The sequence below is a fragment of the Chiloscyllium plagiosum genome, chromosome 29 (genome assembly GCF_004010195.1).
Source record: "Chiloscyllium plagiosum isolate BGI_BamShark_2017 chromosome 29, ASM401019v2, whole genome shotgun sequence".
In the NCBI taxonomy this organism is placed as follows: domain Eukaryota; kingdom Metazoa; phylum Chordata; class Chondrichthyes; order Orectolobiformes; family Hemiscylliidae; genus Chiloscyllium; species Chiloscyllium plagiosum.
The window spans coordinates 40,055,792-40,068,966 of NC_057738.1; the positions used below are offsets into that span (position 1 = coordinate 40,055,792).

A 13,175-nucleotide genomic window follows, 5' to 3' on the forward strand; every position below is an offset into this window, starting at 1 on the left:
TCCTACTGTTCTTCAATATGATGGCTAATATATTGGACAGCTTCCACTCCTCATTTTAGCATATTCCCAGGAGTCATGATTAGCGGTGATGCATCTGTGGACTCTAGGTAGAAACTCTTTCCAGAGTTCCAACTTGTGGAATGCCAAGGTGGCAAAGCCAGGAAAGAGAGCACGACCTACCAAAGCCTGAAAACTCTAAACTGCAGCAAGATAGGATAGGAGGAAAATATGAGAGGGGCATTGGCAGAAATAGACAGTGAGGGCAGGGAGCTGGAATGATCTCAAGCAGAGGGAGAAGTTTGAAGAGCAGGAATCAAAGTGGATACCAGTGAAAGGAGAAGGGATTGTAGTGATGGTTGGAATTATAAGGGGAAAAGGTAATAGTGAAAGGAGGAAACAAAATACGGAAATGAGGAAGGAATTAAACAAATGGCAATGACAAAGGGAGCATAATCTGTGGTAATAAATGGTAAAGGACAGAAGCTGTATTTGAAATGCAATAGGATAAGGAAAAAGCTAAGGAATGGTGGGGAGAAAGGAGGCATTCACTGAGTGAATAGGGGGAAGGCAACTGCCAAAATTAAATTGTGCAAGGTGAGTGGTGAGTACTTTGGGGGGCTAGAAGGAAAGTTACTAGTTTCAGTAGTTTAGGTGGGCGTGGGGTGATAATAGCTGAAGCTTACCAGCTTGAGGGATTTGGTTTGGAAGGGAGAGTTTATGACTCTCATAGTGAAAATTGAACTGAGAAAGTTGGATGAAGAGAATACTTCCAAAAAAAGAGTAGGGGATTGACTGAGGTACAGTAACTTTGACTATATCTGAAGAGCTTAAGAGTACCTTTGTGAACTAAGACAGTGATATGAAACTGATTGGAAATGGGAGGATGACAATTGAAATAACATTTTTTGATCTCCAGTGGTACAGACTTTTTTTAGATTAGATTACTTACAGTGTGGAAACAGGCCCTTCGGCCCAACAAGTCCACACCGACCCGCCGAAGCGTACCCACCCAGACCCATTCCCCTACATTTATCCCTTCACCTAACACTACGGGCAATTTAGCATGGCCAATTCACCTAACCTGCACATTTTTGGATTGTGGGAGGAAACCGGAGCACCCGGAGGAAACCCACGCAGACACGGGGAGAATGTGCAAACTCCACACAGAGAATCGCCTGAGGTGAGAATTGAACCCGGGTCTCTGGTGCTGTGAGGCAGCAGTGCTAACCACTGTGCCACCGTGCCGCCCATGCAGACCTTCCAACCTGCAGAAGGGCAAGACCAGTATTATACCTGCAGCATTTGGATTACCCCTAAATGAGTTCCACGTGCATAACTTTTGTTTCCTCCAATACAAGTGAAGGAAGATCATGCACTTCTCAGTGGTTAAGTATTATAACCTGTTTAACAACTTGTTTTCATATATCAGGGCTGTTCTTGAATTGTCAGCTTTTTAAGTGATGTGTCAGGTTATTTTGCAGCTAGTTTCCTAGCTTGATAGAAATAATCACATTCATAAATAATGTTGAAGCTAATTTAACTCTTCCAGTACTGAAATGTTTTGTGGTTTCAAAATATAACCAACATTGCCTCCTCTACTCTGCATTTCAACATATTGAATGCTTTGTAGAACTTTTCTAACAATAAAAATGATGTAGAATATATAACAAGCTATTTCATAATTAATGCCACATAAATTAGCTCATTATTGAAATTTCAGTGAGATTGTGACACCCTCCGTGGATAGGTGACTACCAGAGATTGCTGTGTCATGTCAGAGAATGCCAAAATTAAAATCTTGCTTTTCTGTGGCTTCTTTTTTGATCTCGGGATGTCAGAAGTACCTTAGGGCCAATGAAGTATTTTTGCAGTCATTGTTATGTAGGAAATGCTGCAGCCAAGTTGGACATAGCAAATACAGAGACTGTTCTCTGAAACACGGAGGGATTGATACAATATTTATTAAATGTTAATAGTATTTGCCTTCAGTGATCTGATCCATAATTTCAATCTGGAATTCCAGTATTATTGATTTCTGCCTGCAATTAGCATTTTGTTTGATTTCACCAAATATGCAACCACTAATTTAGAACCAGACTGTCTCTGAGAAGCAGGATTTGGAATTCCGAATGTTGAGAATAGTTCTGGACAGTTTATACCAGTCAAGTGCATTATATAGCACTTTTCACGGTCTCACAAATCTCAGAATGCTTTACAGCCAGTGTTAAAGTGATGTAATATAGGAATGGGTCAGCCATTTTGTATGCTGAAACCGCCCACTAGCAACACTGAAAATAATTTGTTTTTAATAATGTTGGTTGAATGATAAATGTTGACCAGGACACTAGAGTTACTAGTTTAAAGCCTCAATGACAATAATTTCAGATAAACCAGTGAACTGAAAAGTATCCCTTATTTAAACATAAGTAATTTTAGTGCTCAGGTGTCAGTGACTTGTGTTAATACCACTGTGATGTCCAGATGGTATATGGGAAAGAAAGAAAATGCCTGCATTTGTTCAGTACCTTTCATGACCCTGGGTCATACCAAAGTGTTAAGCAACTAATGAAATACTTCTGAACAGCAATTGCTCTTGTCCATAGGAAATTTGTAATTGCCAATTTGTGATAATGCCTTTTTTTTAATAAAGTTGGTTGAAGGGTAAATTCTCCAAGATGCTGGGGAGAATTCCATTGCTTGTCCATGTAACTCTTTACTTCAAGATAATGAGGGCATTAATTAATTGTTTTATTTGAAAAATGGCACCTCTAACAGTGCAACTCTCTCTGTTCTGCGCTGGAACATTAGCTTGGGTTTTCTACTTAAATAACTTGAATGTATCCTCTATCCCCAACCTTCTACCTCAGAACCAAAAGTGCACTCCACTGCGTTGCAGCTGACAATCAACTTTAAATTTGAAAAGGTTAATAACATTTGCTCTCCTCTTTCACTTGAATAATAGATGGCACAAGTCTGACTGTGACTTGGTATTAGCTAGAGAGGACACATTTAAATGAATAGATAATGCTGAAAATGTCAACGACCAAAGTGCCAGATGGCAGACAGCAATATTGCTTCTGTTTTTGTTAGATACAAGCCAGCACCATAACCCTGTTAGCACAATGGTCATGTGGCTGCGATGTCACCTCAAGGAAAACAGGAATCTGCAGTTGTGCTGTCAGTGCTAGACGCCAACATGTGAAATGAAGATTTCATTAAAGCAGCTGGTGCTGCTGAAAGGAGGGGTGGGTATGCTGTCATTGTCAAGAGCATATGTTTCTTGTTGCTAACGTTTTAACGTTTCCTGCCTTTGTTGTGATTTCTAACTGACCTGCTGAAGAAGATCTTTTGTAATGAGATCTAGATTTTAGTATATAAGTAATATTGTAAAAAACAAAATTATTTAGGAGAATTTGTATTTTGGAAGCTTGCCATTCCCTTTGCCACTATCTGTAAATGTGAATTGACTGAGGAATATTGAGAGTTGTCATCTTAGCACTGTGATTGTGTTAGTGTAGACTAAAAAGACTTGCTTCTAATATTGAAGTAAATTCTTCATGTGGATCCCCAGTGGAGTGCCACCGCATGTGATTTGCTGTTTGCATTTGGTTCTTACAATGATAACTGACTGACTGTCTCTTCTGTAAGAACTTATTTTTATTTTTGAAACGAGCAATTTCTTCAGTGTTTATTTCATGCCTGTCTTTGTAACTGTGGCATAAATTCTGTTTGTTGTATGAGTAGCGTTTCCAATGAAATTGCTCTCCTTTAGTTACCATACCTCACCAGTTTTTCCAGTGTCTTCTCAACAATTAATGCTCTTTTCTGAGCCACCTATAAACTTCAGTTTCAGCAGTGCACCCATTTTTCCCTCCATAAATCACCTTCATCTTGGAAAAGAGCAAAAGATGTTTCATTTGTGAAGGATTCTATTTGAACTCAGGACCTCTTGCTTCCCCACTGTTTTATCATTGGGAATGTTTTAAAGCCATTCTATAAATGTTAATTATTGTTGAGACTGGCTGTGAAACTATCTCAATTAAATGTTAACAATAATTCAGAAATGTCTTGAAAGGTTGCATGTGACTGACTTGTTGTGAGAAGGGTAAATGATCATGGTTAGTACTGCTGTTATTCATGCAACATTCAGAAAGTATACCAATTGGTAAAAGGTTTGTTTTGACTGGGTTCAATCATTAATTCTGATGTTTCTGCCTGAAATGTTAACTGATTGCTAATTGGTATGTTGAGTATTTCAAGCGTTCCTTGTTTTGCTTCAGAATTCTACTGTTTGTGGCATTTGTGCTGGGAATGATTTGTTCTGTGGGGTAGATGGTTTGAGGCTGGATTACAAAGATAAAAACAAAGAATGCAATCCTGTGTTCATTTTGGATTTCTATTTGCTCTGTATATAACTGCTTATTACCATTTTGTACACGTAGCATAGTTACCCTGTTGGGATCCGACGCTTTACTGATCTGGTATCTGAATGTGGCAATTAATTGTTCTCTTTGGGATAGACTGGAAAAAATTAAATAATGGAGAGACTTGCATATGACATTTTTATACCTTGTCTCTTACATGTTTCAATGTCGTACCTCTTGTAGGGTTGTCACAATTGTAATGTGGGAAATGCGGCACCTAATTTGTGCCTAGCAAATGCTCAGAAACAGCAGTGATAATTAATAATCATCTGTTTTTGCAGTGTTGAGGTATAAATGTTGGTCAAGGCAATGGGGATAATTCTCCCGCTCTTTGAAATAGTGCCATGAGATCTGTCATATAGACCTGAAAAAAAAAGACAGGGCCTGAATTTAACTTTCATCTGACAGATGGCACCTCCAGTAGTGCAACATTCCTTCATTACTGAACTGGCTTGTCAGCCTTGACTTTATGCATAAGCTCAAGAGGGGGACTTGAACTCAAAGTCCTGTACTTCAGAGGCAAGCATGCTCTCAGTTGAGTGACTGTTGGCACTAATGCTTTAGAGATAGCAACAAGGATAGCAATGCTTAGGTATTATGGAGTAAATAAGAAAGTTTCCAGCCGCTATACACTTTAATGTGGAAATTAGCAAGTTGCTACTCAATTTCCCTTCTCTAGTTGTTGTACCAGTGTTTTTCCTAAAGGTTGTGCATTGAAATGCATTGAAGGACATGGGTTTTTTTTATTCTTTATGGAATGGAAAGGCCAGCATTTGTTGCCCATTGCTGATTTTCCCTGAGAAGTTGCATTGTTTACATGGTAGAGATCTACCAAGATAGCCAGAAAATGTTGGGACTTGTCCATTGTGGATTTTAATGAAGTGACAAAGATGATTGAGAGAAAAGTGCTTGATGTTGTCTACATGAACTTCAGTAAAGTTTTTGACAAAATGCCTCGGGGCAGACTGGTACAAAAGGTAGAGTCACATGATATCGGGGTGAGCTGGCAAGATGGATACAACACTGGCTTAGCCATAAGAGACAGAGGGCAGAAAAAAGGATATTTTTGGAATGGAGGGTTGTGACTAGCTGTGTTCCACAGGGATCAGTGCTGGGACCTCTGCTGTTCATGGTCTACATAAATGATTTGGAGAAAAACGTGGCTGGTCTAATTAGTAAGTTTGTAGGCGATACAAAGATTGGTGAAGTGGCAGATAATGAGGATTGTCAGAGCATGCAGCATGATATAGATCAGTTGGAGGCATGGACAGAAAAATGGCAGATGGAGTTTAATTTGGACAAATGTGAGGTGATGCATTTTGGAAGGTCAAATACAGGTGGAAATTATACAGTGAATGGCAGAGCCCTGAGAAGCATTGATATGCAGAGAGATTTGCTTATGCGGATCCACAGATCACTGAAGGTAGCATCATAGGTAGATAAGGTAATAAAAAAGGCCTATGATATGGTTGCCTTCATTGGAGGGGACATTGAGTATAAGGATAGGCAAGTTATGCTGCAGTTCTACAGAACTTTACTTCAGCCACACTTGAATATTGCAAACAGTTTTGGTCACCACATTACCAGAAGATGTGGATGCTTTGGAGAGGGTACAGATCAAGTGTACCAGGATGTTGCCTGGTTTGGGGGATTTTAGTGATGAAGAAATGTTGGATAGACTGGGTTTGTTTTCATTGTAACGCAGGAGTTTGAAGGGTTACTTGATAGATGTTCAAAATATTGTGAATAGCATAGATAGAGTGGAAAGAATGAGGCTTTTTTCCCCAGAGTGGAGGGATCACTTACTAGGGGACCCAGGTTCAAGGTATGAGGTGGGGAACGATTAAAAGAGATGTGCGAGACAAGTTTTTCCCACAAAGAATGGTGAGTGCCTTGAACACCTTGCCAGAGGAGGTGGAAGCAGACCCAATAGCAGCATTCAAGAAGTACCTGGACAAATATATGACTAGAGTGATGTGAATCCTGGAAATGAAGACAGTTTTAATAAGGAAGAGCAAAATGTGTCAGTGCAGGCTTGAAGAGCCAAAGGGCTTTTCCTGTGCTGTATTGTTCTTTGTTCTTGTTCTTTGGCAAGTTTTAGTTAGTGCCAAACAACTTCCCTTTTCCTAAAAATTAAACTTTGGAAGGGTGTTTTCTATTGATTTCAAATTTTAATTATAGTTGGAAAGTTTTTAAAAATACCTTTCTCTAATTTCTCTTTCTTAATACCTCTCTTTTCTTTTTCCTCTTTGTTTTGCTTTTTATACCTTTATTTGACATTGAATTAATTATTTAATTGACACACTGACTTAGACTTATGGGTTTATCTCAAATAAATAGACTGTAAGAAGACAGCTTGAAGACACTATCAGTTTCTCAAAGGCAGCTTGGGATGGGCAATAAATGCAGGAGCAATCTGTAGCACCCACATCCCAGAGACCTTTTTTTTTAAAATTAAGAGATGTTATGACACATCTTTGGAGCAGGTGGAACCTGAACTTGGGTGTCCTGGTTCAGAGACAGGAACATGGTCACAACAGAGCCCTGCTTCAGAATGATTTATAAAAATGACTTCTGTACTGCTCATTAATGATGCCTTAGTTTGATTCACATTTAATTTCCCTTGTTGCGCAGATCCCAGCTCCATTTAAAGGGCACTGCTCCAATATAGCTCTTAACTTGCTAATAAAGTTCTGCTGCAAAGTCTACAAACTGATACTATTCGTTAAGTGCTGACAGAAAAGTCCCAGTCCACTATCTTGTTACTTTGTTAAATAATTCTGAAGTATTTCATATAATAAATGTATCTTGCTGCTATATTATCAACGCTTCAGTATTACATTGAGGGAATTTCTTATAGATTTTCAGACATAACTTTAGTTATGCATTCGGTCTTGATCTTGGAACATAAATTGGGGTTAATTTTATATTCTCTCTACTGTTCCTTATATCCCAAGAGAATTACACTAAAATGTCTTCCATTTGATTTTCTCTCACATTTATGAATCATTAGTCTTTCATCAGCAGATGATTTGATAAACTGTGTCCCATTCTTCTCTGGAGCCTCTTGATATCACAACACCAGGACTGTGATGTGGTGGTGTAAATGACAGAAATGTCTTTCTTGGCTATTCTGTAAACCAGAGTCACAGAACTGAGAGTTCTGTGTCATGAGACAATTGCAAATCTTGATGCGCTCAGTGGGTGTGAGAACTGACACAGCTGACTCTGTTCAGCAGTATACATACATCACCACTGAAATAATTTTTATTCTTTCTTATGACCTGAGCATCATTGATTAGGCAAGCATTTATTGCCCATCCTTAATTGTCCTTGAGAAGGTGGTGGCGAGCTGCTTTCACCCATACTTCTATTAAAAAGAGAGTTCTAGGATTTTGATCCAGCAATAGTGAAGGATCTGCAGTAGAGTTTCAGTCACGATGGTAATGTTGTACAAAACAACATTAGCATGCTGACTGACTGGTTGAACCAGCTCAGAACATTTGGCTTTCCTGAAGAGGAAGCAGTTAATTTCACAGCAGATTGCAAGAGCTACAATCATTATAGTCTGTGCTGCTGTCATTGCTTCTGAGGTTAGAACATTTATCTTCCAGATTGCCATTAATAGCAGGAAAGCCAAGTGTCTGCAGCCTTTAGCACTCCATCAAGGTGGAAGGGCCTTATTATTCTATTTGTAAGTGTTGATATTAACTGTTTCCTCTGTTGAGATTGACCCAAGGGGCAGAGGAAATTACTAGAATGGCTCATAAATGAGTTGTATGCCAAATTGGCCTTTTTAGAGAGACAGTTACTCGTATCTATCAATCCATTCTGTCCCAGCAGAGTACTGTAACATGCTATGTTTTGGCACCTGTCTCCTTCGTAAATGTATGACATGAAACTACTTGATTATTGCCAAATTTGCATTGAAGTGTAAACTGAACTTTCCAGAGAATCTGTATGCAACTGATTGGAATTGAAAACAGGTATGGCACCTTGAAGAAAATCTGCTGACATTTTGTCTCTGTGGAAGCGGTATAGATGCAGTTATATTATTTAACAGCTGCTGTACAAATTACAGTTTACAGTTTTTTGAAACTTGCCTTACAGCTCATTAGAGGTAAAACATCGAAACTGTTTCAAGAATATCATATATTTTGTTGTAAAATTTTGCTAACTTAACAGAAATTGTCTTTCTCGTAAGGTTTTAAGTCTGATCTAAAATTAGCAAGGTTTTTTTTGCATGGGATAATTTGCTGCTTCTTCAAGTGCAGCAGACATAGAAACTTCAAGAGCACTCATTCCCAACATTTATGCTGTGCACTGTGACAAGAAACCTTCTCAGTTCACTGAGTGATGGAAATTTTAAATCTACTTAGCACAAAAAAAATTTGTAGACCATTCAGTCCATCAGGCCTGCTCCATCATTCAATACAGTCATGTTGACGTTTGGCTTTAACTCCACTTTTTGTGTGGTTTACATATTCCATAGTTCTGAAAATGTGTTGCTGGAAAAGCACAGCAGGTCAGGCAGCATCCAAGGAACAGGAGAATCGACATTGCGGGCATAAGCTCTTCTTCAGGAAACTGATTCCTGAAGAAGGGCTTATGCCCGAAATGTCGATTCTCCTGCTCCTTGGATGCTGCCTGACCTGCTGCGCTTTTTCAGCAACACATTTTCAGCTCTGATCTCCAGCATCTGCAGTCCTTACTTTCTCCTCGAAGATATTCCATAGTTCCCCAAGGTCAAAGGTCTACCAATTCAAACCTTAATTGTGTTCAATGATGGAGCATCTACAATCTCCTGAGGCAGGGAATTCCAAAGATGGACAATTCTTTAAGGTTGTGAAGTAATTTCTCATCATCTTGCGACTAAATTATCAACCCCCAGTCCTGAAATTGTCCGCCGTGTTGCAGATTTTCCAGCAAGGGAAACGGTTTCTCAGCCTCTATCTGAACAAATCCCTTCACAATTGCTATATGCTCCATTGAAATTGCTTGTCATTCTTTAGTTTAGCAAAGGTTCGTTTCGAAAACCAGACTATGGAATTTGGGTGAAGGGAAACACTTGAAGACAGACAGAGCGCTTTAGGGTTGGACCTTCAGACGTAAGGCCTCAGATAACTGAAGACATAGTCACCTAAATTGGGAATGTATCAGAGGCAGAGAGAGTGCAAGTATCTTGGAGAGTTGGTAATCTCATGACCACACCAGCTGTGCTTTTGTAGTAGCCCATGAATTGAAATTGTATCCGTTTGTGAGGACCACTTTTAGTTTGCAAGTGTTTCAATTTTTTTAAAAAAAGAAAGCAGCAAAACTTCAAACTTAACATAGGTGCTAATTTATTTGCAAAACTTTTGCTGTAGTTTTCAAGTAAAATTGATAAAGGTATTAGCAAGAATATAGATTTATGATAAAGTTATGTGTGGAGATGAAAACAAGGTCAGAGTCTACTACTGTTGTCAGCCTGGTTTGTTTGAAGATTATCTTCAATTGAAGTAGGCAGTTAGCTCACACATGAGAGTCCCATACACTGCATCTGGTCTTTAAATGGAAACAAAAGAGATTCCAGGAGCCAGCCAGACAGATTTCCCTGTGAGGTCTAGTGGTGGGCAGGGGTGGGATCTCTTTGGGCTTCCTGGGTTTATCAGAGGTTGGCTGGGTGGGGGAACACCACAGTTTTATCCCCTCTTCCCCAACTCCCTCATTCAAGCCTGCCAGTTTGGCACTCTGCAAAGACCTGAAGTGCTGATTAAATCCCAATCCAGTACTCTGTTGGTAACTGCATGAGTGCTGCCAGCTTCTGATTGGTCAATAACTCTGTGAGGTGGGACTTCCTGTCACTGAGGGACAGAAATTTCTCCTTCAATCTTTACTGGTCCTTAAATGGCTGTGGACAATCAGTGTTCCCCTCAATGTGCACCCTTCCCTGCCCTTTTGATGGAGGGAGTGGGAAGTCCCTATCCACTCTTCTCTCAATATGCCTAATGTTAATTTGTAGTCAAATCACCCTTTTTCTTTCTCACCTCTAGGGATGTTGACCCAGTCTCAATCACTTTATACTTGGTGTCATACTAATCAATCACTTTGGACTTTGGCCAAGGCCCATGTATTATTACTAATTGGGATGCAAAAGACTGAACACATTTATTCAAATGAGGTCTGACCAAGGCATTATGTAACTGTAATGATTCTGCCTTACTTATCCAAGGCTTTTGTGATCACTTTTTAGATCAGCAAGCTAGTTTTTAAGATAGTCTGTGCCTAAGCGAAGTAAACTCTCTTGCTCAGGCACTCCCTACTCTAGCTTGCTGGATCAACTTGTATTTCCATGTAAAATTTTTAAATTAGGAAGGTGCACCTGCAGATTTGTTACACTGAGCACCGATCATTTTGCACCCACTCATTTTGTCTGTCCATATTAATTTCTAATTTTACCCTATTGTACATGGTTTGTTGTGTCCCCTAGTTGCTATCACATGCAAACATAAACATGCTTTCCTCTATTCCTAAACTCAGTAAGTAAAAATACCTCAAATGAGCTGCCAGAGGAAGTGGTGGAGGCTGGTACAATTGCAACATTTAAAAGGCATTTGGATGGGTATATGAATAGGAAGGGTTTGGAGGGATATGGGCCGGGTGCTGGCAGGTGGGACTAGATTGGGTTGGGATACCTGGTCGGCACAGACATGTTGGACTGAAGGGTCTGTTTCCATGCTGTACCTCTCTGACTCTATGACTCTAAGTAGAGTTAAACTGGGAAACAATTTCTGTCTCATTTGAGCAAATGATACTGGTCCAGTAAGCCAGATATCTAGATCAATGATCTGAAAATACCAGCTCAAATCCTACTATAGGAACTGATAAATGTATGTTCAATTAACTTAGTCAATCTGGAGTGAAAAGCTAGTACCAGTAATTGTGAGCATATAATCAACTGGAGTGTTGTAAAAAAAACCCTGAATGATAAAACTCCTTTTGAGGAAGAAAGCTCATCTTACATGTTCTGCCCTGTATGTGACTCAAGGTTCAAAGCAATATGACTGAGTCTTACCTGTCCCTTAAAAATTGAGCTAGTAAACGATTCAGTTCAGGACAATTCAGGATAAGCCTTAAACACTGACCTCAACAATAGTGCCTACGTTTCACGAATGACCTTTTAAAATAAAGACTCCTTCTATTTCATCTCTATACTACCTTCTACCCAGTTCCTGTGCAATTTCATGAGTCTCAATTTTTACCTAGTAATGCCTCCTTTCATAGGATGCCTGTAGTGTGGCCATTCAGACCATTGAGTTCACACCCACTCTCAGAAGAGCACCCCACCCAGATCCACTCCCCCCTTACCCTCCATCTCCCATGGCTAATCCCTCTAACCTGCACATGCTGGATGCTATGGGCAATTAGCACAGCCAGTCCACCTAATCTGCACATTTTTGGACTGTGGGAGGAAACTGGAGCACCCGAAGAAAACCGTGCAGACACTGGAGAAACGTGCAAACTCCACACAATCATCTGCATATGGAACTGAAACCAGTCCCTGGCACTGTGAGGCAGCAATGCTAGTCACTGAGCTACTGTGCTGCTACATGTATCAAATGTCATCTGAAAAGCCATGTAAATGATATTGATCTTTCTCTGTGCACATATGGCAAAGAGCTCTGCTATGTTAGACATGACCTATTTTTCACGTCTTGCTGATTCTTTTGAATCAATTTATATTTTCCAAATTTGGCGATGGTCTTTTACAGTTTTTCAACTACTGGTATTAGAAGCAGTCCTGTGTGTCTTTTTTTTAAATATTTTTATAAGGGTATGATTTTTGCTGTTGTCCAGTCTGCAGTGATCTTTTTCTTGAATCAAGCAAATCAAGCGCACAAAAAGCCTGTCAAGCCTGCTCTGCCATTTAATACAATTCAGGCTGATCTTGGACTTCAACGGACTTTCTTGCCACTCTCCGTGTCCTTCAGTCCCCTGAGAGATCAAAGGTCTGTCAATCTTTGCTTTAAATTTATTCAACAATGGAGATGATGCAGTTCTCTGGGCTAGAGAAACTTAAAGGTTTGCACTCATTTCAGTTATTACTGCACATCCTGCAGGCCTCAATGATTAACCTTTCAACCTAAGACTTTGCCACCGTGTTTTACATTCATAATTTGGAGTATTGGAAATTTATAACTAATCCATTCCCAATTTTCCTAAAATAAAAACAAAGAACTATTGACGCTGGAATGCTGAAACAAAAACTGAAATTGCTGGAGAAACACAATGTTTGACAACATCTGTAGAGAGAAGAACAGAGTTAACATTTTGAGACTAATGACCCTTCATTAAAACTGACTCGTCTGGCCATAATTTAAGGGGATGCATTGACACTGGGCTCGTAATTCAGAATACTCTAGGGACATTGGTTCAAATTTTTTCATAGTTGCTGATTGATTGATTAATAAATCTCATCCCAGTGATCCTAAACATGAAACTATCAGCAATTGTCGTAAAAACCCATCTTATTCACTAATGTCCTTAGTTCAGGGAGTCTGCCATCTGACCTGGTTTGGCTATAGGTGACTCTAGCCAGGCAGCAATGTGGTTGACTCCTAACTACTCTTGAATTAAGTCAAAAATCATATGATACCAGGTTATAGTTCAAGTTTATTTGAAAACACAAACTTTTGGAGCCCTCACTCAAGGAGCAACGCAGCAAAAGCTTATGTTTTCAGATAAATCTGTTGGACTTTAACCTGGTGTTGT

General features: G+C 39.5%; 1 protein-coding gene across 3 annotated transcripts in view; it reads left to right on the forward strand.

Moving 5' to 3' along the window:
* pign (phosphatidylinositol glycan anchor biosynthesis, class N) overlaps positions 1-13,175 on the forward strand; it is a 111,794-nt gene that overhangs the window by 40,775 nt on the left and 57,844 nt on the right. The window lies entirely within an intron of this gene.